This window comes from Scyliorhinus canicula, unplaced genomic scaffold (assembly GCF_902713615.1).
Source record: "Scyliorhinus canicula unplaced genomic scaffold, sScyCan1.1, whole genome shotgun sequence".
Lineage (NCBI taxonomy): Eukaryota > Metazoa > Chordata > Chondrichthyes > Carcharhiniformes > Scyliorhinidae > Scyliorhinus > Scyliorhinus canicula.
Genome location: NW_024055467.1, coordinates 1 through 25,714, shown reverse-complemented (window position 1 = coordinate 25,714; position 25,714 = coordinate 1). Strand labels below are relative to the sequence as shown.

The 25,714-nt window shown below is 57.3% G+C and overlaps 1 long non-coding RNA gene across 3 annotated transcripts in view; it reads left to right on the top strand.

Annotated features, from left to right (window-relative positions):
- Positions 1–22,846, top strand: part of LOC119959791 — a 29,606-nt gene extending 6,760 nt beyond the window's left edge. For all 3 annotated transcript variants that reach the window (XR_005459288.1, XR_005459287.1, XR_005459286.1), the window contains exons 2-4: positions 3,651–3,747; positions 7,298–7,384; positions 22,593–22,846. This is a non-coding gene — a long non-coding RNA (uncharacterized LOC119959791). The remainder of the gene's footprint in view (positions 1–3,650; positions 3,748–7,297; positions 7,385–22,592) is intronic.
- The last annotated feature ends 2,868 nt before the right edge of the window (positions 22,847–25,714 follow it).

Here is a 25,714-nt window from a genome sequence, read left to right as displayed (position 1 = left end):
CCTACATAAGAACTAGGAGCAGAAGTAGACCGTCCGGCCCTTCGAGCTCCGCCATTCTATAAGATCACGGCTGATCTTTTCCTGGTCTCAGAACCACTTACCCGCATTCTCGCCATATCCCGTAATTCCTTTATTTTTCAAAAAAAAATCTACCGTATCTTTAAATATATTCAATGAAGTAGCGGCTACTGCTCCTTTCGGTTGGGAATTCCATACTTTAACCACCCTCTGAGTGAAGAAGTTCCTCCTTGATTCAATCCTAAATCTGCTCCCCCTAATCTTGAGGCTATACCGTCTTGTCCTACTTTCACCTACCAGTGGAAACATCCTTTCTACTTCTATCTTATCCATTCCCTTCAAAATTTTATATGTTTCTATTAGATCCCCCCTCAACCTTCTGAATTCCAGTGAATATAATCCCAACCTACTCAACCTCTCCTCATACGATCACCCCCTCAACTCCGGAATCAGCCTAGTGAACCTCCTCTGCACCCCCTCTAGTGCTAGCACATCCTTTCTCAAGTGTGGAGACCAAAACTGTACACAGTACTCCAGCACCTTGCATAACTGCAACATTACCTCTCTACTTTTAAACTCAATCCCCTTCGCAATGAAGGACAAAATTCCATTTGCCTTCCTAATTACTTGTTGCACCTGCAGACCAACCTTCTCTGACTCATGCACAAGTACACCCAGGTCCCTCTCCATAGCAGCTGCAACTTTTTACCATTTAAGTAATAATCCGTTCTATTGTTACTCCTACCAAAATGCATGACTTCACACTTATTGACATTATACTCCATCTGCCAGACCTTTGCCCACTCACTCAATGTGTCAATATTCCTCTGTAAGGTTTTACAGTGCTCAGTACACTTTGCTCTGCCACACACCTTCGTGTCATCTGCAAACGTGGATACCTTACACGTAGTTCCCAACTCCAAATCGTCTATACAAATTGTAAATAATTGTGGTCCCAACACCGATCCCTGAGGCACACCACTCGTCACTGATTGCCAGCCAGAATAGCACTCATTTATTCCCACTCTAGGTTTCCTGTTAGACAGCCAATCCTCTACCATGCTAGTACTCTACCCTTAACACCATGCATCCTTAAGTTGTGCAGCAGCCTCTTGTGCGGTACCTTGTCAAAGGCCTTTTGGAAATCTAGCTTCACCACATCCACTGGGTCCCCTTTGTCTACCTTGCTCGAAATGTCTTCATAGAATTCCAAGAGATTCGTCAAGCATGACCTGCCCTTCATGAATCCATGCTGCGTCCGTCCAATGGGACAATTTCTATCGAGGTGCCCTCCTATGTCTTTCTTGATAATAGACTCATGCATCTGCCCCACGACAGAGGTTCAGCTAACCGGTCTATAATTCCCCATCTTTTGTCTACTTCCCTTTTTAAACAGTGGCGTCACATTTGCTATTTTCCAATCCTCTGGGACTGCCCCAGTGTTCAGCAAATTTTGGGAAATTACTGCCAGTGCATCTGCTATTACTCCAGCCATCTCTTTCAGTACCCTGGGATGCATCCAATCAGGGCCAGGAGACTTATCTATCCTGAGCTCCATTAGCTTGCCCAACACTTGCTCTTTCGTGATAGTAATGGTTTCCAGGTCCTCACCTACCTTCTTTTCTCGGTCAATTGCTGGCATGTCATTAGTGTCCTCCACTGTGAAGACCGATACAAAATATTTGTTCAATGCCTCCGCCATTTCATTATATCCCATAACTAAATGACCACTCTCATCCTCTAATGGACCAATGTTTGCTTTAGCCACTCTTTTTAGTTTTATTTAATTATAAAAACTTTTGCTATCTATCCTTATATTCTGTGCCAGTTTTTTTCCGTGTTCTATCTTACTTTTCTTTATGGCTTTTTTCGTGGATTTCTGCTGACCTTTAAAGTTTTACCCAATCTTCTAGTTTCCCGCTGATCTTGGCCACTTTGCAAGCCTTCTCTTTCAATTTGACAGCCTCATGTATCTCCTTAGACACCTATGGTCGATTACCTCTTTTCTTACAATTCTTCCTTCTCAGTGGAATATACTTTTGTTGAGCACTTTAAAAGATTTCTTTGAAATTACTCCACTGCTCCTCAACTGTCCAACCATAAAATATTTGTTTCCAGTCTACTTTAGCGAGGTCCTTCCTCATTCTATCGTAGTCCCCTCTGTTCAAGCATCGGGCCCTGGTATTGGATTCTATCATCACACTCTCCACCCTATCTCTACCCCTCATCATTTTATAAACTTTGATGAAATCTCCCCTCGGGCCTCTTCTCTTCCAAAGAAAACATTCCCCGCAGCGTCTCCAGCCTTTCCCCACGGCTGAAACTATCCCAGTCCGGGCACCTTCTTGGAATATTCCACCCCCCTCTCCGGGCAGTCACAAGGGTCGAGCGCGTGCGTGCTCACCGATACATGTCAAATTGAACGGCCGCACAACGATAGCTCATAGCTTCAAACTGAATCTTTGCAGAAAAGAATAATTCCCCCAGCTCCTGCCATAACGTTCGCTCACCCCATCTCTCATAACGGCCGCCGGCCTGGTCCCTGTCTCAGCTGATCTGCTGCTGAAGCCTTCATCTCTGCCTTCATTATCTAATAATGATCTAATGATCTTTATTAGTGTCACAAGTAGGCTCACATTAACACCGCAATGAAGTTACTGTGAAAAGCCCCAAGTCGCCACATTCCGGCGCCTGTTCGGGTACACAGAGGGAGAATTCAGAATGTCCAATTCACCTTAACAAGCACGTCTTTCGGGACTTGTGGGAGGAAACCGGGGCGCCCAGAGGGAACCCACGCAGACACCAGGGGAGAAGGTGCAGACTCCGCACAGACAGTGACCCAAGCTGGGAATCGAACCTGGGACCCTGGCCCTGTGCAGCAACTGTGCTAACCGCTGTAGCTACCGTGCGATTAGTCCGGCTCATCCCACGTTCTACGCTCCATCCACTGGAGTTCCAAAGCCGACCCCACGTTGGGTTCCTTGATCGCCTCTCCCCCCCCGCCCTCAGCGCTCGCTGGTGCACACTGGCTCCCGCTCAAGCGACGTCTCAATTTGAAAACTCTCCTCCTGGTTTTCAAATCCGTTGATGGCCTCGCCCCCTCCCCCCCTCCCCCGTATTTGTAATCTCCCCCCCCCCCCCCTCCTCTGAATGAACAGCCCCCTGAGGTCTCTGCGCTCCTCCAATTCTCACCTCTCGTGCCATTGGTGATTTTCCCACCATCGGCGGGCAGGCCTTCAGCTGCCTGGCCCCCCCCCCCCCCCCCCCCCCACAACACGCCGGCAAAGCCCCTCGGGACGTTTCGTTACGTAAAGGCACCATCTAGATGCAAGTTGTTGTTGTACTTGCTTACACTCTCATTGCCAGCCCATTGGCTATTGAGCACCAATTAACGATGTCCAAGAGGTGAGGGAAAGGAAGTTCCTGGCTGTTCTCCCTGCCCATAAGCAGTGTATATCAGGGAGCTTGGACAGAGGACTGTGCCCTCGGGGTCCAAGGCCACCCGCACCACTCCTCCCCTCCGCTGCACAGCGCGTTTGGACTGGCCCAGCCCCCTCCCCCCTGGTAGGGGGTCACACAGCAGCAGCCCAGAGCAATAAACCCTGCCTTCTCCTGTCTCCCGTCACGACTAGGTCTGGAGCCGCCGCCGATTACTACGCCATCCTGGGAATCAAATCGGACGCGACGCTTAAGCTGATCAAGCAGGCTTTCCTCGACAAGCCCAGGAAGGTAGGCAAAACGCAGACGTGCGGAAACGGTGGCATCGTGGTAATGTCGCGCGATTAGTAATCATAGAATTTACAGTGCAGGAGGAGGCCATTCGGCCCATCGAGTCGGCACCGACCCTTGGAAAGAGCACCCCACTTAAGCCCTCACTTCCACCCTATCCCCGTAACCCAGTAACCCCTTCTAACCTTTTTGGGCACTAAGGGGCAATTTAGCGCGGCCAATCCACCCAACCTGCACATCTTTGGACTGTGGGAGGAAACCGGAGCGACTGGAGGAAACCCACGCACACACGGTAAAGAACATGCAGAGTCCACACAGACAGTAACCCAAGCCGGGAATAAAACCTGGTACCCTGGAGCTGTGAAGCAACTGCGCTAACCACTGTGCTACCGTGCTGCCCCCATGTAGGAAATGCGGCAGCCATTTTGTGCACAGCCAGCTCCCACAGACAGCATTGTGGCATCTTGTTTTTTTTAATGATGTCGATTGAGGTTGAGGTAGTTGTGTAGTGGGAATGTCACTGAGCTAGCAATCCGGGGAGGCCCCTGGGTAAATGTTCCGGGCCGGGGGGGGGGGGGGGGGGGGGGGGGGGAACACGGGTTCAAATCCAACCCCGGCAGCTGGAATTATAAAGCTGAGCCTCCATTCTCGAATAAGGGGTCTCCCATTTCAGACAGCGATGAGGAGGAATTTTGTCCGGCATCTCTGGAATTCTCGCCCCTGAGGGCGGTGGAGGCTGCGGGGTCGTTGAATATTTTCCAGGCTGATGTAGACAGGGTTTCGATCAACAGGGTCGATCAACATTCCGGCGCCTCAACGAGGATGTACTCCCTCACTGGCTGTAAAGCGTCTTGGGTCCGTCCTGAGGATGTGTGCGGCCGGCCCAGCCCGGACCTCCGTATGAAACATTGAATTGTGAGCGATCTGTAACCGAGTCATAGAACGGGTGAGAGGACAGAAGGAGGCCGTTTGTCCTGTCGTGTGTGCGTACGTGTTCCGACTGAGCCTCCGTGTCACTCTCCCTAGCCTTCTCCCCAAAGCCCTGACCATTCTCCCTTTCCTCAAAATAAAGAACAATACTGTACAGGAACAGGCCCTTCGGCCCTCCAAGCCTGTACTGTCCATGGTAGCTGCCTGAACTAAAGCCGCCAAGAATAGGTTGATTCGATCTTAGTTTCAGCCCAGTTCGGCACAACATTGTGGGCCGAAGGGCCTGCACTGTGCTGTACAGTTCTATGTCTGCACTAACTGAATCCGTAGCCTTCCGTTCCCACCCTATTCATATATTTGCCTCGAAAACTAACTGCCCGTTTGAAACAGTATGGAGGTCTAGTATATTTGGATATGAAGCTTTGTGGACTGGCCCTGAAGAACACTGGTATTATATTTCTCAGCCTGCACAAACTAGACTGGCTCTGCGTTAACATATGCCGTTTATCAGCAAGTATTTGAACTCCCAGAAAGTCTGAAATGTAATGAATATTGGCTTACATTAGGACGGTATGTTATATACATATTTAGACGCAGTAATTTCCAGAGTTTAGTTCTGTCCTCCGAATGTTCTCCCGCGTATACCGAACTAAACCCTGATGGTTCCCACTGCCAAGCAGCTGGGAGTAGAGTCAGACACACAGCCAGCACCCGCGTCCAATCAACACTCCACTTTCCAAGGATGAAGATTTTTTATTTTTAATGCAGGGGATGTGAGCTTTCGATTTCACGTTTTTTTATTTGTGGCGAGGTTCGAACCGAGGGCCCTCGGAACATCACCCTGGGCCTCTTCATTACTCATCCTTCGGTTAAGTAAGACGTCCCCGAGGTGCTGGACAGGAGTTTTATCGAACACACAGAGCCACATGATGAGATATCGAGACAGAGACCACAGCCTCGATCAGGATGGTGGCAGGCTGACGTTATTCATGAAGGCCCCAAGGGCAGCACGGTGGCGCAGTGGGTTAGCCTCTGCAGCCTCATGGCGCCGAGGTCCCAGGTTCGATCCCGGCCCTGGGTCACTGTCCGTGTGGAGTTTGCACATTCTCCCCGTGTCTGCGTGGGTTTCGCCCCCACAACCCAAAGATGTGCGGGTTAGGTGGATTGGCCATGCTAAATTGCCCGTAGTGTCTTAATAAAGTAAGGTTAAGGGGGGGGGGGGGGGGGGGGGGGGGGCGGGGTTATTGGGGTACGGGTATAGGGTGGATACGTGGGTTTGAGTAGGGTGATCATGGCTCGGCACAACATCGAGGGCCGAAGGGCCTGTTCTGTGCTGTACTGTACTATGTTCTATGTGCAGGGTAGGTGGATTGGCCATGCTCAAGTGCCCCTTAATTGGTAAAAAAAAATGAATTGGGTACTCTAAATTTAAAAAAAAAATTCATGAAGGCCCCAGTCTGAATCTTGCCCTTCGCCTGAGGTGTGGTGATCTTCAGGTTAGCACTGCTGCCTCACGGCGCCAGTGATCCCGGTTCGATTCCGGCCTAGGGTGACTGTGTGGAGTTTGCACGTTCTCCCCCCCTCCCCCCGCGTCTGCGTGGGTTCCTCCGGGTGCTCCGGTTTCCTCCCACAGTCCAAAGGTTATTAGGGGCTGGTTTAGCACAGGGCTAAAGAGCTGGCTTTTAAAGCAGACCAAGGCAGGCCAGCATCACGGTTCAATTCCCGTACCAGCCTCCCCGAACAGGCGCCAGAATGTGGCAACTAGGGGCTTTTCACAGTAACTTCATTTGAAGCCGACTTGTGACAATAAACGATTTTCATTTCATTTTTTTTTTTAATTATTCAATTATATTTTTCCAATTAAGGGGCAATTTAGTGTGACCAATTCACCTATCCTGCACATCTTTGGGTTGTGGGGGTGAGACCCACGCAGACACGGAAAGAATGTATAAACTTCACACGGACAGTGACCCAGGGCCGGGGTTCGAACCCAGGTCCTCAGCGCCGTAGGCAACAATGCTAACCACTGTGCCGACGTGCTGCCCTGCCCACAGTCCAAAGATGTGCAGGTTAGGTGGATTGGCCGTGCTGAATTGTCCCTTACTGTCCAAAGATGTGCAGGTTAGGTGGATTGGCCGTGCTGAATTGTCCCTTACTGTCCAAAGATGTGCAGGTTGGGTGGGGTTACAGGGATAGTGCTGGGGAGTGGACCTACGTAAGACGCTCTTTCAGAGGGTCGGTACAGACTCGATAGGCCGAATGGCCTCCAACAAAGAGGTTGGTTTTAAGGAAGATCTGAGAGGAGGGGAGATAGAGGTTTACAGAGGGAAATCCAGAGCATGGGGCCCCAGGCCGCCCGTCCGCCCCCAGACAAGGTGAAGCGATGGGAATCGGGGACGGCCAAGGCCCCAGAATTGGACGGGTGTCTGATCCGGTGCCCATGTCGACGCCAGGCGACCTGTCCGCCTCGAATCTCAGTCATGCTTTATCTCACAGAGGTTACACCCCCCCTGCCCCCCGGACACACCCCAGAGAGCAAAGGGCTGGATGACGGACGCGGAGGTTGCGATTGTGAACCGGAATCTTCCACATTTGTAAATTGGAGCTGATTGCCTTTCAGGAAACTTGAAGAATTTCACAAGAGCTTCATGGACAACAAGGACCAGGTCATAACAAAGATCTACAATGAGTCCAAGGAGCGAGCAAGGTAACTGACTCCCTATTGACCCCGCGTTATTTTGAACACCCATAGGATCCCTACAGTGCAGAAGGAGGCCATTCGGCCCATCGCGTTTGCACCGACCCTTTGAAAGAGCTCCCTAACTCGGCCCACTCCTGCCTAACCCGCACATTGTGGACACTAAGGGGCAATTTTAGGGCAGCCAATCCACCTAAGCTGCACAAAGTTGGACTGTGGAAGGAAACCGGAGCACCCGGATGAAACCCACGCAGACATGGGGAGAATGTGCAGACTCCCACACAGACAGGAACTCCCCCCCCCCGGCGCACGGAGACCGGGTTTTCCTGCAGTCCTGGACGCTGCGACTCTCCCAGCGCTGGACACTGTGACTCCCTCAGTGCTGGACACTGCGACTCTCCCAGCGCTGGACACTGCGACTCCCCCAGCGCTGGACACTGTGACTCCCTCAGTGCTGGACACTGCGACTCCCCCAGCGCTGGACACTGCGACTCCCCCAGCGCTGGACACTGCGACTCCCCCAGCGCTGGACACTGCGACTCCCCCAGCGCTGGACACTGAGACTCCCCCAGCGCTGGACACTGCGACTCCCCCAGTGCTGGACACTGCGACTCCCTCAGTGCTGGACACTGCGACTCCCCCAGCGCTGGACACTGAGATTCCCCCAGCGCTGGACACTGCGTTTCCTCCAGTGCTGGACACTGCGATTCCCCCAGCGCTGGACACTGCGTTTCCTCCAGTGCTGGACACTGCGAATCCCCCAGTGCTGGACACTGCGACTCCCCCAGCGCTGGACACTGCGATTCCCCCAGCGCTGGACACTGCGATTCCCCCAGTGCTGGACACTGTGACTCCCCCAGTGCTGGACACTGCGACTCCCCCAGCGCTGGACACTGTGACTCCCCCAGTGCTGGACACTGCGACTCCCCCAGCGCTGGACACTGCGACTCTCCCAGTGCTGGACACTGCGACTACCCCAGTGCTGGACACTGCGACTCCCCCAGTGCTGGACACTGCGACTCCCCCAGTGCTGGACACTGCGACTCCCCCAGCTCTGGAAACTGCGACTCCCCCAGCTCTGGAAACTGCGACTCCCCCAGTGCTGGACACTGCGTCTCCCTCAGCGCTGGATACTGCGACTCCCCCAGCGCTGGACACTGAGATTCCCCCAGCGCTGAAAACTGAGATTCCCCCAGCATTGGACACTGCGATTACCCCAGCGCTGGACACTGCGACTCTCCCAGTGCTGAAGACTGCGACTCCCCCAGTGCTGAACACTACGACTCCCCAGTGCCGGACACTGCGACTCCCCCAGTGCTGAACACTACGACTCCCCAGTGCCGGACACTGCGACTACCCCAGTGCTGGACACTGCGACATCCCCAGCATTGGACACTGCAACTCCCCCAGCGCTAAAAACTGAGATTCCCCCAGCGCTGAAAACTGAGATTCCCCCACCGCTGAAAACTGAGATTCCCCCAGCATTGGACACTGTGACTCCCCCAGCGCTGGACACTGCCACTCACCCAGTGCTGGACAATGCAACTCACCCAGCGCTGGACACTGCCACTCACCCAGTGCTGGACACTGCGACTCCCCCAGTGCTGGACACTGCCACTCACCCAGTGCTGGACACTGCCACTCACCCAGTGCTGGACACTGCGACTCCCCCAGTGCTGGACACTGCGACTCCCCCAGTGCTGGACACTGCGACTACCCCAGCGCTGGACACTGCGACTCCCCCAGTGCTGGACACTCCGACTCCACCAGTGCTGGACACTGCGACTCCCCCAGCGCTGGACACTACGACTCCCCCAGCGCTGGACACTACGACTCCCCCAGAGCTGGACACTGCGACTCCCCCAGCGCTGGACACTGCGACTCCCCCAGTGCTGGACACTGCGACTCCCCCAGTGCTGGACACTCCGACTCCACCAGTGCTGGACACTGCGACTCCCCCAGCGCTGGACACTACGACTCCCCCAGCGCTGGACACTACGACTCCCCCAGAGCTGGACACTGCGACTCCCCCAGAGCTGGACACTGCGACTCCCCCAGCGCTGGACACTGCGACTCCCCCAGTGCTGGACACTACGACTCCCCCAGAGCTGGACACTGCGACTCCCCCAGTGCTGGACACTGCGACTCCCCCAGTGCGGGACACTGCGATTCCCCCAGTGCTGAACACTGTGACTACCCCAGCTCTGGAAACTGCGACTCCCCCAGTGCTGGACACTGCGTCTCCCTCAGCGCTGGATACTGCGACTCCCCCAGCGCTGGACACTGAGATTCCCCCAGCGCTGAAAACTGAGATTCCCCCAGCATTGGACACTGCGATTACCCCAGCGCTGGACACTGCGACTCTCCCAGTGCTGAAGACTGCGACTCCCCCAGTGCTGAACACTACGACTCCCCAGTGCCGGACACTGCGACTCCCCCAGTGCTGAACACTACGACTCCCCAGTGCCGGACACTGCGACTACCCCAGTGCTGGACACTGCGACATCCCCAGCATTGGACACTGCAACTCCCCCAGCGCTAAAAACTGAGATTCCCCCAGCGCTGAAAACTGAGATTCCCCCAGCGCTGAAAACTGAGATTCCCCCAGCGCTGAAAACTGAGATTCCCCCAGCATTGGACACTGAGATTCCCCCAGTGCTGGACACTGTGACTCCCCCAGCGCTGGACACTGCCACTCACCCAGTGCTGGACAATGCAACTCACCCAGCGCTGGACACTGCCACTCACCCAGTGCTGGACACTGCGACTACCCCAGCGCTGGACACTGCGACTCCCCCAGTGCTGGACACTCCGACTCCACCAGCGCTGGACACTGCGACTCCCCCAGCGCTGGACACTACGACTCCCCCAGCGCTGGACACTACGACTCCCCCAGAGCTGGACACTGCGACTCCCCCAGCGCTGGACACTGCGACTCCCCCAGTGCTGGACACTACGACTCCCCCAGAGCTGGACACTGCGACTCCCCCAGCGCTGGACACTGAGATTCCCCCAGCGCTGAAAACTGAGATTCCCCGAGCGTTGGACACTGCGATTCCCCCAGCGCTGGACACTGCGATTCCACCAGCGCTGGACACTGCGACTCCCCCAGTGCTGGACACTGAGATTCCCCCAGTGCTGGACACTGCGATTCCCCCAGTGCTGGACACTGCGATTCCTCCAGTGCTGCACACTGCGACTCACCCAGTGCTGGACACTTCGAGTCCCCCAGTGCTGGACACTTCGAGTCCCCCAGCGTTGGACACTGCGACTCCCCCAGTGCCGGACACTGCGACTCTCCCAGTGCTGAAGACTGCGACTCCCCCAGTGCTGAAGACTGCGACTCCCCCAGTGCTGGACACTGCGACTCCCCCAGCGCTCGACACTGCGACTACCCCAGTGCTGAACACTGTGACTCCAACAGCTCTGGAAACTGAGATTCCCCCAGTGCTGGACACTGAGATTCCCCCAGCACTGAAAACTGAGATTTCCCCAGTGCTGGACACTGCGACTCTCCCAGTGCTGGACACTGTGACTCCCCCAGCGCTGGACACTGCCACTCACCCAGTGCTGGACACTGCGACTCACCCAGCGCTGGACACTGCCACTCACCCAGTGCTGGACACTGCGAGTCCCCCAGTGCTGGACACTGCGACTCACCCAGCGCTGGACACTGCGACTCACCCAGTGCTGGGCACTGCGACTCCTCCAGTGCTGGACACTGCGACTCCCCCAGCGCTGGACACTGCGACTCCCCCAGCGCTGGACACTGCAACTCCCCCAGCGCTGGACACTGAGATTCCCCCAGCGCTGAAAACTGAGATTCCCCCAGCATTGGACACTGCGATTCCCCCAGTGCTGAATGACTGCGACTCCCCCAGTGCTGGACACTGCCACTCACCCAGTGCTGGACACTGCGACTTACCCAGTGCTGGACACTGCGACGTACCCAGTGCTGGACACTGCGACTCCCCCAGTGCTGGACACTGCGACTCCCCCAGTGCTGGACACTGCGACTCCCCCAGTGCCGAACACTACGACTCCCCACAGTGCCGGACACTGCGACTCCCCCAGTGCTGGACACTGCGACACACCCAGTGCTGGAAACTGCGACACACCCAGTGCTGGAAACTGCGACATCCCCAGCGCTGGATACTGAGATTCCCCCAGCGCTGGACACTGCGATTCTCCCAGTGCTGCACACTGCGATTCCCCCAGCGCTGGACACTGCGATTCCCCCAGTGCTGCACACTGCGACTCACCCAGTGCTGGACACTGCGAGTCCCCCAGTGCTGGACACTGCGAGTCCCCCAGTGCTGGACACTGCGAGTCCCCCAGTGCTGGACACTGCGAGTCCCCCAGTGCTGGACACTGCGACTCCCCCAGTGCTGGACACTGCGACTCTCCCAGTGCTGAAGACTGCGACTCCCCCAGTGCTGGACACTGTGACTCCCCCAGTGCGGGACAGTGCGACTCCCCCAGTGCTGGACACTGCGACTCTCCAGTGCTGGACACTGCAACTTACCCAGTGCTGGACACTGCAACTTACCCAGTGCTGGACACTGCAACTTACCCAGTGCTGGACACTGCGACTCCCCCAGTGCTGGACACTGCGACTCCCCCAGTGCTGGACACTGCGACTCCCCCAGTGCTGGACACTGCGACTCCCCCAGTGCCGGACACTGCGACTCCCCCAGTGCTGGACACTGCGACACACCCAGTGCTGGAAACTGCGACATCCCCAGCGCTGGATACTGAGATTCCCCCAGCGCTAAAAACTGAGATTCCCCCAGCGCTGAAAACTGAGATTCCCCCAGTGCTGGACACTGCGACTCCCCCAGCGCTGAAAACTGAGATTCCCCCAGCATTGGACACTGCGACTCCCCCAGCGCTGAAAACTGAGATTCCCCCAGTGCTGGACACTGCGTCTCACCCAGCGCTGGACACTGCCACTCACCCAGCGCTGGACACTGCGACTCCCCCAGCGCTGGACACTGCGACTCCCCCAGTGCTGGACACTGCGACTCCCCCAGTGCCGGACACTGTGACTCCCTCAGCGCTGGACACTACGACTCCCCCAGCGCTGGACACTGCGACTCCCCCAGCGCTGGACACTGAGATTCCCCCAGCGCTGAAAACTGAGATTCCCCCAGCATTGGACACTGCGATTCCCCCAGCGCTGGACACTGCGATTCCCCGAGCGCTGGACACTACGATTCCCCCAGCGCTGGACACTGCGATTCCTCCAGCGCTGGACACTGCGATTCTCCCAGTGCTGCACACTGCGATTCCCCCAGCGCTGGACACTGCGATTCCCCCAGTGCTGCACACTGCGACTCACCCAGTGCTGGACACTGCGAGTCCCCCAGTGCTGGACACTGCGAGTCCCCCAGTGCTGGACACTGCGAGTCCCCCAGTGCTGGACACTGCGACTCCCCCAATGCTGGACACTGCGACTCCCCCAGTGCTGGACACTGCGACTCCCCCAGTGCTGAAGACTGCGACTCCCCCAGTGCTGAAGACTGTGACTCCCCCTGTGCTAGACACTGCGACTCCCCCAGTGCCGAACACTACGACTCCCCAGTGCCGCACACTGCGACTACCCCAGTGCTGAACACTGTGACTCCCACAGCTCTGGAAACTGCGACACACCCAGTGCTGGACATTGCGACTCCCCCAGCGCTAAAAACTGAGATTCCCCCAGCATTGGACACTGCGATTCCCCCAGCGCTGAAAACTGAGATTCCCCCAGCGCTGGACACTGCGATTCCCCCAGTGCTGGACACTGCGACTCTCCCAGTGCTGGACACTGTGACTCCCCCAGCGCTGGACACTGCCACTCACCCAGTGCTGGACAATGCGACTCACCCAGCGCTGGACACTGCCACTCACCCAGTGCTAGACACTGCGACTCCCCCAGCGCTGGACACTGCGACTCCCCAGTGCTGGACACTCCGACTCCACCAGTGCTGGACACTGCGACTCCACCAGTGCTGGACACTGCGACTCCCCCAGCGCTGGACACTACGACTCCCCCAGCGCTGGACACTACGACTCCCCAGCGCTGGACACTGCGACTCCCCCAGCGCTGGACACTGAGATTCCCCCAGCACTGAAAACTGAGATTCCCCCAGCATTGGACACTGCGATTCCCCAAGCGCTGGACACTGCGATTCCCCCAGCGCTGAACACTGCGATTCCTCCAGCGCTGGACACTGCGATTCCCCCAGTGCTGGACACTGCGACTCCCCCAGTGCTGGACACTGCGATTCCCCCAGTGCTGCACTCTGCGACTCACCCAGTGCTGGACACTGCGAGTCCCCCAGTGCTGGACACTTCGACTACCCCAGTGCTGAAGACTGCGACTCCCCCAGTGCTGAAGACTGCGACTCCCCCAGTGCTGAAGACTGCGACTCCCCCAGTGCTGAAGACTGCGACTCCCCCAGTGCTGAAGACTGCGACTCCCCCAGTGCTGAATGACTGCGACTCCCCCAGTGCTGAACACTACGACTCCCCCAGTGCTGGACACTGCGACTCCCCCAGCGCTGGACACTGCGACTCCCCCAGCGCTGGACACTGCGACTACCCCAGTGCTGAACACTGTGACTCCCACAGCTCTGAAAACTGAGATTCCCCCAGCACTGAAAACCAGAGATTCCCCCAGCGCTGGACACTGCGATTCCCCCAGTGCTGGACACTGTGACTCCCCCAGCGCTGGACACTGCGACTCCCCCAGTGCTGGACACTGTGACTCCCCCAGCGCTGGACACTACCACTCACCCAGTGCTGGACACTGCGACTCACCCAGCGCTGGACACTGCCACTCACCCAGTGCTGGACACTGCGACTCCCCCAGCGCTGGACACTGCGACTCCCCCAGTGCTGGACACTGCGACTCCCCCAGTGCTGGACACTGCGACTCCCCCAGTGCTGGACACTGCGACTCCCCCAGTGCTGGACATTGCGACTCCCCCAGTGCTGGACACTGCGACTCCCCCAGTGCTGGACACTGCGACTCCCCAGTGCTGGACACTGCGACTCCCCCAGCGCTGGACACTGCGACTCCCCCAGCGCTGGACACTGAGATTCCCCCAGCGCTGAAAACTGAGATTCCCCCAGCATTGGACACTGCGATTCCCCCAGTGCTGAATGACTGCGACTCCCCCAGTGCTGGACACTGCCACTCACCCAGTGCTGGACACTGCGACTTACCCAGTGCTGGACACTGCGACTTACCCAGTGCTGGACACTGCGACTCCCCCAGTGCTGGACACTGCGACTCCCCCAGTGCTGGACACTGCGACTCCCCCAGTGCCGAACACTACGACTCCCACAGTGCCGGACACTGCGACTCCCCCAGTGCTGGACACTGCGACACACCCAGTGCTGGAAACTGCGACACACCCAGTGCTGGAAACTGCGACATCCCCAGCGCTGGATACTGAGATTCCCCCAGCGCTGGACACTGCGATTCTCCCAGTGCTGCACACTGCGATTCCCCCAGCGCTGGACACTGCGATTCCCCCAGTGCTGCACACTGCGACTCACCCAGTGCTGGACACTGCGAGTCCCCCAGTGCTGGACACTGCGAGTCCCCCAGTGCTGGACACTGCGAGTCCCCCAGTGCTGGACACTGCGACTCCCCCAGTGCTGGACACTGCGACTCTCCCAGTGCTGAAGACTGCGACTCCCCCAGTGCTGGACACTGTGACTCCCCCAGTGCGGGACAGTGCGACTCCCCCAGTGCTGGACACTGCGACTCTCCAGTGCTGGACACTGCGACTTACCCAGTGCTGGACACTGCGACTTACCCAGTGCTGGACACTGCGACTTACCCAGTGCTGGACACTGCGACTCCCCCAGTGCTGGACACTGCGACTCCCCCAGTGCTGGACACTGCGACTCCCCCAGTGCCGAACACTACGACTCCCCCAGTGCCGGACACTGCGACTCCCCCAGTGCTGGACACTGCGACACACCCAGTGCTGGAAACTGCGACATCCCCAGCGCTGGATACTGAGATTCCCCCAGCGCTAAAAACTGAGATTCCCCCAGCGCTGAAAACTGAGATTCCCCCAGTGCTGGACACTGCGACTCCCCCAGCGCTGAAAACTGAGATTCCCCCAGCATTGGACACTGCGACTCCCCCAGCGCTGAAAACTGAGATTCCCCCAGTGCTGGACACTGCGTCTCACCCAGCGCTGGACACTGCCACTCACCCAGCGCTGGACACTGCGACTCCCCCAGCGCTGGACACTGCGACTCCCCCAGTGCTGGACACTGCGACTCCCCCAGTGCCGGACACTGTGACTCCCTCAGCGCTGGACACTACGACTCCCCCAGCGCTGGACACTGCGACTCCCCCAGCGCTGGACACTGAGATTCCCCCAGCGCTGAAAACTGAGATTCCCCCAGCATTGGACACTGCGATTCCCCCAGCGCTGGACACTGCGATTCCCCCAGCGCTGGACACTACGATTCCCCCAGCGCTGGACACTGCGATTCCTCCAGCGCTGGACACTGCGATTCTCCCAGTGCTGCACACTGCGATTCCCCCAGCGCTGGACACTGCGATTCCCCCAGTGCTGCACACTGCGACTCACCCAGTGCTGGACACTGCGAGTCCCCCAGTGCTGGACACTGCGAGTCCCCCAGTGCTGGACACTGCGACTCCCCCAGTGCTGGACACTGCGACTCCCCCAGTGCTGGACACTGCGACTCCCCCAGTGCTGGACACTGCGACTCCCCCAGTGCTGAAGACTGCGACTCCCCCAGTGCTGAAGACTGTGACTCCCCCTGTGCTAGACACTGCGACTCCCCCAGTGCCGAACACTACGACTCCCCAGTGCCGCACACTGCGACTACCCCAGTGCTGAACACTGTGACTCCCACAGCTCTGGAAACTGCGACACACCCAGTGCTGGACATTGCGACTCCCCCAGCGCTAAAAACTGAGATTCCCCCAGCATTGGACACTGCGATTCCCCCAGCGCTGAAAACTGAGATTCCCCCAGCGCTGGACACTGCGATTCCCCCAGTGCTGGACACTGCGACTCTCCCAGTGCTGGACACTGTGACTCCCCCAGCGCTGGACACTGCCACTCACCCAGTGCTGGACAATGCGACTCACCCAGCGCTGGACACTGCCACTCACCCAGTGCTAGACACTGCGACTCCCCCAGCGCTGGACACTGCGACTCCCCAGTGCTGGACACTCCGACTCCACCAGTGCTGGACACTGCGACTCCACCAGTGCTGGACACTGCGACTCCCCCAGCGCTGGACACTACGACTCCCCCAGCGCTGGACACTACGACTCCCCAGCGCTGGACACTGCGACTCCCCCAGCGCTGGACACTGAGATTCCCCCAGCACTGAAAACTGAGATTCCCCCAGCATTGGACACTGCGATTCCCCAAGCGCTGGACACTGCGATTCCCCCAGCGCTGAACACTGCGATTCCTCCAGCGCTGGACACTGCGATTCCCCCAGTGCTGGACACTGCGACTCCCCCAGTGCTGGACACTGCGATTCCCCCAGTGCTGCACTCTGCGACTCACCCAGTGCTGGACACTGCGAGTCCCCCAGTGCTGGACACTGCGACTACCCCAGTGCTGAAGACTGCGACTCCCCCAGTGCTGAAGACTGCGACTCCCCCAGTGCTGAAGACTGCGACTCCCCCAGTGCTGAAGACTGCGACTCCCCCAGTGCTGAAGACTGCGACTCCCCCAGTGCTGAATGACTGCGACTCCCCCAGTGCTGAACACTACGACTCCCCCAGTGCTGGACACTGCGACTCCCCCAGCGCTGGGCACTGCGACTCCCCCAGCGCTGGACACTGCGACTACCCCAGTGCTGAACACTGTGACTCCCACAGCTCTGAAAACTGAGATTCCCCCAGCACTGAAAACCAGAGATTCCCCCAGCGCTGGACACTGCGATTCCCCCAGTGCTGGACACTGTGACTCTCCCAGTGCTGGACACTGCGACTCTCCCAGTGCTAGACACTGTGACTCCCCCAGCGCTGGACACTACCACTCACCCAGTGCTGGACACTGCGACTCACCCAGCGCTGGACACTGCCACTCACCCAGTGCTGGACACTGCGACTCCCCCAGCGCTGGACACTGCGACTCCCCCAGTGCTGGACACTGCGACTCCCCCAGTGCTGGACACTGCGACTCCCCCAGTGCTGGACACTGCGACTCCCCCAGTGCTGGACACTGCGACTCCCCCAGTGCTGGACACTGCGACTCCCCCAGCGCTGGACACTGAGATTCCCCCAGCGCTGAAACTGAGATTCCCCCAGCATTGGACACTGCGATTCCCCCAATGCTGAATGACTGCGACTCCCCCAGTGCTGGACACTGCGACACACCCAGTGCTGGATACTGTGATTCCCCCAGCGCTGGACACTGCGACTCCCCCAGCGCTGGACACTGCGACTCCCCCAGCGCTGGACACTGCGACTCCCCCAGTGCTGGACACTGGGACTCCCCCAGTGCTGGACACTGCGACTCCCCCAGTGCTGGACACTGCGACTCCCCCAGTGCTGGACACTGCAACTCCCCCAGTGCTGGACACTGCGACTCCCCCAGTGCTGGACACTGCCACTCCCCCAGTGCTGGACACTGCGACTCCCCAGTGCTGGACACTGCGACTCCCCAGTGCTGGACACTGCGACTTACCCAGTGCTGGACACTGCGACTCCCCCAGTGCTGGACACTGCGACTTACCCAGTGCTGGACACTGCGACTCCCCCAGTGCTGGACACTGCGACTCCCCCAGTGCTGGACACTGCGACTCCCCCAGTCCTGGACACTGCGACTTACCCAGTGCTGGACACTGCAACTCCCCAGTGCTGGACACTGCGACTCCCCCAGTGCTGGACACTGCAACTTACCCAGTGCTGGACACTGCAACTTACCCAGTGCTGGACACTGCAACTTACCCAGTGCTGGACACTGCAACTTACCCAGTGCTGGACACTGCAACTTACCCAGTGCTGGACACTGCAACTTACCCAGTGCAGGACACTGCAACTTACCCAGTGCTGGACACTGCAACTTACCCAGTGCTGGACACTGCAACTTACCCAGTGCTGGACACTGCAACTTACCCAGTGCTGGACACTGCAACTTACCCAGTGCTGGACACTGCAACTTACCCAGTGCTGGACACTGTGACTTACCCAGTGCTGGACACTGCAACTTACCCAGTGCTGGACACTGCAACTTACCCAGTGCTGGACACTGCAACTTACCCAGTGCTGGACACTGCAACTTACCCAGTGCTGGACACTGCAACTTACCCAGTGCTGGACACTGCAACTTACCCAGTGCTGGACACTGCAACTTACCCAGTGCTGGACACTGCAACTTACCCAGTGCTGGACACTGCGACTTACCCAGTGCTGGACACTGCGACTTACCCAGTGCTGGACACTGCGACTTACCCAGTGCTGGACACTGCGACTTACCCAGTGCTGGACACTGTGACTTACCCAGTGCTGGACACTGCGACTTACCCAGTGCTGGACACTGCAACTCCCCTAGTGCTGGACACTGCAACTCCCCTAGTGCTGGACACTGCGACTCTCCCAGTGCTGGACACTGCGACTCCCCCAGTGCTGGACACTGCGACACCCCCAGTGCTGGACACTGCGACTCCCCCAGTGCTAGACACTGCGACTCCCCCAGTGCCGGACACTGCGACTCCCCCAGTGCTGGACACTGCGACTCCCCCCGTGCTGGACACTGCGTCTCCCCCAGTGCTGGACACTGCGTCTCCCCCAGTGCTGGACACTGCGACTCCCCCAGTGCTGGACACTGCGACTCCCCCAGTGCTGGACACTGCGACTCCCCCAGTGCTGGACACTGCGACTCCCCCAGTGCTGGACACTGCGACTCCCCCAGTGCTGGACACTGCGACTCCCCCAGTGCTGGACACTGCGACTCCCCCAGTGCTGGACACTGCGACTCCCCCAGTGCTGGACACTGCGACTCCCCCAGTGCTGGACAACGCATCTGCCCCCCCAGTGCCGGACACTGCGACTCCCCCAATGCCGGACACTGCGACTCCCCCAGTGCCGGACACTGCAACTCTCCCAGTGCCGGACACTGCGACTCCCCCAGTGCCGGACACTGCGACTCCCCCAGTGCCGGACACTGCGACTCCCCCAGTGCCGGACACTGCGACTCCCCCAGTGCCGAACACTGCGACTCCTCCAGTGCCGAACACTGCGACTCCCCCAGTGCCGAACACTGCGACTCTCCCAGTGCCGAACACTGCGATTCCCCCAGTGCTGGACACTGCGACTCTCCCAGTGCCGAACACTGCGACTCCTCCAGTGCCAGACACTGCGGCTCCCTCAGCGCCGGACACTGCGGCTCCCCCAGTGCCGGACACTGGGGGAGTCGCAGTGTCCAGCACTGGGAGAGTCGCTGTGTCCAGCACTGGGGGAGTCGCAGTGTCCAGCACTGGAGGAGTCGCAGTATCCAGCACTGGAGGAGTCGCAGTGTCCAGCACTGGGGGAGTCGCAGTGTCCGGCACTGGGGGAGTCGCAGTGTCCGGCACTGGGAGAGTCGCAGTGTCCGGCACTGGGAGAGTCGCAGTGTCCGGCACTGGGGGAGTCGCAGTGTCCGGCACTGGGGGAGTCGCAGTGTCCGGCACTGGGGGAGTCGCAGTGTCCGGCACTGGGAGAGTCGCAGTGTCCGGCACTGGGGTAGTCGCAGTGTCCGGCACTGGAGTAGTCGCAGTGTCCAGCACTGGGGGAGTCGCAGTGTCCAGCACTGGGGGAGTCGCAGTGTCCAGCACGGGGAGAGTCGCAGTGTCCAGCACTGGGGGAGTCGCAGTGTCCAGCACTGGGGGAGTCGCAGTGTCCGGCACTGGGGGAGTCGCAGTGTCCAGCACTGGGGGAGTCGCAGTGTCCAGCACTGGGGGAGTCGCAGTGTCCAGTACTGTGGGAGTCGCAGTGTCCAGCACTGGGGGAAGTCACAGTGTCCAGCACTGGGGGAGTCGCAGTGTCCGGCACTGGGGGAGTCGCAGTGTCCAGCACTGGGGGAGTCACAGTGTCCAGCACTGGGGGAGTCGCAGTGTCCAGCACTGGGGGAGTCGCAGTGTCCAGCACTGGGGGAGTCGCAGTGTCCCGCACTGGGGGAGTCGCAGTGTCCAGCACTGGGGGAGTCGCAGTGTCCAGCACTGGGGGAGTCGCAGTGTCCCGCACTGGGGGTGTCGCAGTGTCCCGCACTGGGGTAGGCGCAGTGTCCAGCACTGGAATAGCCGCAGTGTCCAGCACTGTGTGTGTGTGTGTATTTCTGTGTGTGTGTATTTCTGTGTGTGTGTGTATTTCTGTGTGTGTGTGTATTTCTGTGTGTGTGTGTATTTCTGTGTGTGTGTGTATTTCTGTGTGTATGTATTTCTGTGTGTGTGTGTGTATTTCTGTGTGTGTGTGTATTTCTGTGTGTGTGTGTATTTCTGTGTGTGTGTGTATTTCTGTGTGTGTGCGTATTTCTGTGTGTGTGTGTATTTCTGTGTGTATATTTCTGTGTGTGTGTATTTCTGTGTGTATGTGTATTTCTGTGTGCGTATTTCTGTGTGTGCGCGTATTTCTGTGTGTATATTTCTGTGTGTGTGTATTTCTGTATGTGTGTGTGTGTGTATTTCTCTGTGTGTGTGTGTGTGAATCTGTCCTGGGAGTGTTTGATGGGGTCAGTGTAGAAGGAGCTTCACTCTGTATCTAACCCCACTCAGTACCTGTCCTGGGAGTGTTTGATGGGGTCAGCGTAGAAGGAGCTTCACTCAGTATCTAACCCCGCTCTGTACCTGTCCTGGGAGTGCTTGATGGGGACAGTGTAGAGGGAGCTTTACTCTGTATCTAACCCCGCGCTGTACCTGTCCTAGGAGTGTTTGATGGGGACAGTCTAGAGGGAGCTTTACTCTGTATCTAACCCCGTGCTGTACCTATCCTGGGAATGTTTGATGGGGACAGTGTAGAAGGAGCTTTACTCTATATCTAACCCCGTGCTGTACCTGTCCTGGGAGTGTTTGATGAGGACATTGCAGAAGGAGCTTTACTCTGTATCTAACCCCGTGCTGTACCTGTCCTGGGAGTGTTTGATGAGGACAGTGTAGAAGGAGCTTTACTCTATATCTAACCCCGTGCTGTATCTATCCTGGGAGTGTTTGATGAGGACAGTGTAGAAGGAGCTTTACTCTGTATCTAACCCCGTGCTGTACCTGTCCTGGGAATGTTTGATGGGGACAGTGTAGAGCAGGGGTGGGCAAACTTTTCCGTGCAAGGGCCACATTCAGAAATTCACAATTTTAAAGGGCCACATAGTATATTAAGTAAAATAATTAATATTTAAAATAGCCAGAATAAAAGGTTTTTTTCAGGGGAAAAAAGCAATTAATTTTTATTAATTAATATTTTAAAGTAGTAACTTTATACGAAACACATTTATTTGAAAAACAAAGTAACTCCGTTTAAAGAAAAAAAAGCAATTAATTTTTATGAATTCATATTTTAAAGTAGATACTTCACATCAAACACATGTTGTGCCGAGCAATGATCACCCTACTCAAGTCAACGTATCCACCCTATACCAGTAACCCAACAGCCCCACCCCCCCCATTTTTTTTTTTATGAGTTGATCTTGGTGGGCCGCATAAAGACCTTTGGCGGGCCGTAGTTTGCCCACCCCTGGTGTAGAGGGAGCTTTACTCTGTATCTAACCCCATGTTGTACCTGTCCTGGGAGTGTTTGATGGGGACAGTGTAGAGGGAGCTTTACTCTGTATCTAACCCCATGCTGTACCTGTCCTGGGAGTGTTTGATGGGGACAGTGTAGAGGGAGCTTTACTCTGTATCTAACCCCACACACACATAGACATACACACAGATACACATACACACATATATACACACACATATACACATACACACACACACACATTCAAACACATTGACACACATGCACAAACACACAGACATACACATAAATATACACGCACATTCACACATACACACACATATACACAGATAGATATACACACACACATATATATACACACACACATATACACACGCATACACACATCTACACCCACACACATACATATATTCACACGTGTACACCTGCACACACACATACACATATATATACACATATACCCAGACACACAAAACTGCCTTCACAATCTCTCTTTTTCCACAGGGCAAATGGCTTGAAGAAACAGCAGGAAATCCTTCGGCAGAAGCACGCCGAGTTTGTGGAGAAATACAAACTGAAGAAAGGAGGAGGGGGCGAGGATTGACTGACAAAAAAAGACGGGGAGGGCGGCCGTGGACCGGCCGCTCGTGTTCCCACCGCTGTCTGAGCGAGCGCAGTGACATCCTCTGTGGTTAAACTGGCTCCTGCAAAGACGGGAGAACAAAGTCTAAACCTTTGTTGTGTCCCGAGGAGGAGGGGGTGGGGGTGGGGGGGGGGGGGGGGGGGGGCGGGATTTATCGTCCAACGCTCGGTGGGTCCCCCCTCCCCTCCATTGTGGGCGCTCTTTCAATATATTTAGTCGCTGTCGCAGTTTAAGACGACTGCTGTCTTCCTCGGTCACGTCCGCATTGGGTGTCACAGGTGGGGCCCGGATGAGGGGTTATGGGGGGCACTCGAATGGCTACCTGACAGCTGCCAGCTCATTTTTGGTTGGCCCCGCTTCTTATTCCGGACATGGCCGAAAACTGCATTTAAACAGCGGAGGGATTTATGCCCTGGGCGTGACAGGTCCATGGTGATCCAACACAACGGTCCTTCCAATCAGCCGAGGCCCCTCTCATCGGAGTGACTCCCGATTGACCACCGGTTCAGTGGCTGATTGGCGCTAGTCGGCAGGGCGAATTCGGCCGCCCCATTCGCGCAGGGGCTCTGCGGAATCGCACACCCGGATTCAGCCGCCGTTTGGTTTCAGCAGCGTTGGGTCTGCAGATTGTTACTTGGCCCATGAAAATAAATTTCACTGGGGACAGAAATCCTCTCCTCGCCTTTCTCCCCCTGCCCACTCTGCAGCCGGCACGTCCCGTGAAACTTCATGGATTTGGGGGTGGGCGATCGGAGACCGTGGAATACCGCCCACCACCTCAGGGTGGCCCCTGGATCGGACGTCAGACACGTCTCTGTCACGTCAGCAAAGGTAAACATTGAAATGCGCCGCGCAGACAGCCCACGCGGAGGCCATTCAGCCCGTCTTCACCATGCCAGAGTTCATACCAATTAAGAAAGCCACTCGGCCCCTCGAGCCAGCTACGCCATTCAGTAAGATCATGGCTCAGCTGATTGGACCTCCACTTCACATTCCCGCCTCACCTCCCGATAGTCACACCCCCTCCCTTATCAAGAATCTATCAAGCCAGGCTTCCGGTGTGGCACCTGAGTGTCACACAGAGGCAGCTCCTGCCCAAGGTGACAGAAAAAGAGCTCTTTTTTTAAGCAACACGGGTTGGAATTTTCGATGAAAGGCGTAGATGACTGTTGGAGGAGTACTTTCCCCCAGGAATGGTATGTTTCTTGGTTATCAGACCCTCAGAAACAGTGAAGATTTGGCTGAAGCAGCAGCAAGACAAAAGCCTCTGCAAGCATGCAGGCGGGGGACTGGGCCAGCTTAAAGGCCTCAAGCTGACTTGACGGCCTTTATGAAAAACCGAATTCTAGCAGCAGAGGGAAGAACTGTGAAAAGATCTCACCAAGGCCATTGAAGAAGCGGGGACGGACTTCCGGGGCTCTTTTAAGGGGCCGTAGTGGTGCTGTTTGGACTTTCTCCCCGTGTGGGAACACTCCTCAGATTCTCCACCGGTGGATGGCCTGGACTAGGAGTGGAGCAGTCAGAAAATCGGCTTTGGAGCAGAGAAAGGAGCGAGGCAGAAGAAGCAAGATGGCGGCTGGCGGGGAAGCAGCAGCGTGGCAGCAGTGGGCGCGGGAGCAGTAGAAGCTGCTTCAGCGCTCCTTTAAGGAGCTGAAGGCAGAGATTCTGGAGCCGTTTAAGGCCTCCCTGGACAAGGTCATGGCGACCCAGACCGGCTCAGGGTGCGGAGATCCGAGAGCTTCGACAAAAGGCCTCGGAGAGCGAGGATGAACTTCTGGGCCTGGCAGTGAAGGTGGGGTCGCACGAGGCGCTCCATAAGAAGTGGTCAGCGAGGCTGGAGGAGATGGAGAACCGGGCCCGTCGGAAGAACCTGCGGATTCTGAGCCTCCCAGAGGGGCTGGAAGGTTCGGATCTGGGGGCCTATGTGGCTATGATGCTGAACACGCTAATGGGTGCGAGGTCGTTCCAGGGACCCTTCGAGCTGGAGGATGCCATCGGGCGCTGCTGAGGAAACCCAGGCCAAATGAGCCGCCTCGGGCGGTGTGCTGGTTCCGTTTTCACCGCTTCGTCGACCGTGAGTATGTGCTGAGATGGGCGAAGAAGAGAAGAGTAGCAAGTGGGTGAATACGGTGATCAGGATCTACCAGGACTGGAGTGCGGAGGTGGCGAAGAGAAGGGCTGGTTTTAACTGGGCGAAGGCAGTGCTCCACAAGAAAGGGGTCAGTTTGGCCAGCTACAGACGGCACGCCTCTGGGTCACTTATAAAGACCGCCAGCTCTACTTTGACTCCCCGGAGGAGGCCTGGTCTTTTGTCCAGGCAGAGAAGCTGGACTTGAACTGGGGGCTGGGGAACAGTGTACACAGCCCGGAGGTTTTTGCCCTCCTTGGTATCCTTTTGTTTTATCGGTTCTGTTGGATGATGTTGGTTTTTTGCCGTTCTGCTTTTTTTTTGCCTTTTGGACTGTTATCTGTTTACTTGGGCGTTTGTTTTCTTTGGATTTTTATTTTCCTTCACCGGTTGGGAGGTTGGGTGGGGTTCGCGGGTCCTGTTGGGTCATATGCCCGCCTTTTCCCACGTTTTGGGTCGGGGGTTGGGGGGGGGGGGGGGGTTGGGAGGGAAGCGCGGGCTTTGTTCCCCGCGCTCGAGGAATAGTGGGCGGGACCGTCAGTGGGGGAGGTGGTTGTGTTGCAATGGGGAGGGTCTTTGGGGTGGCGGGAGCAGCCAGGGTCAGCAGGAAGTCGGCTGGCTTACGGAAGTACAATAGAAGGGGGTTACGCGGCCTGGGGGGGCCAGCTTGGGGGGAGGGGTGGTGGGAAGTTTAGGGGGGGGAAAAGGGGGGTACCGGGTTGCTGCTGAAGTGGCGAAGGAGATTGGAGCAGGTAGAGGGGGTCGGGTGGGGATTTGCCGCTGTGGGGAACGGACAGCGCTGGCCCTAGGGGTCGGGGGGGTCGGGTGGGGGGGTCGGGGGTCGGGGGTGGGGGG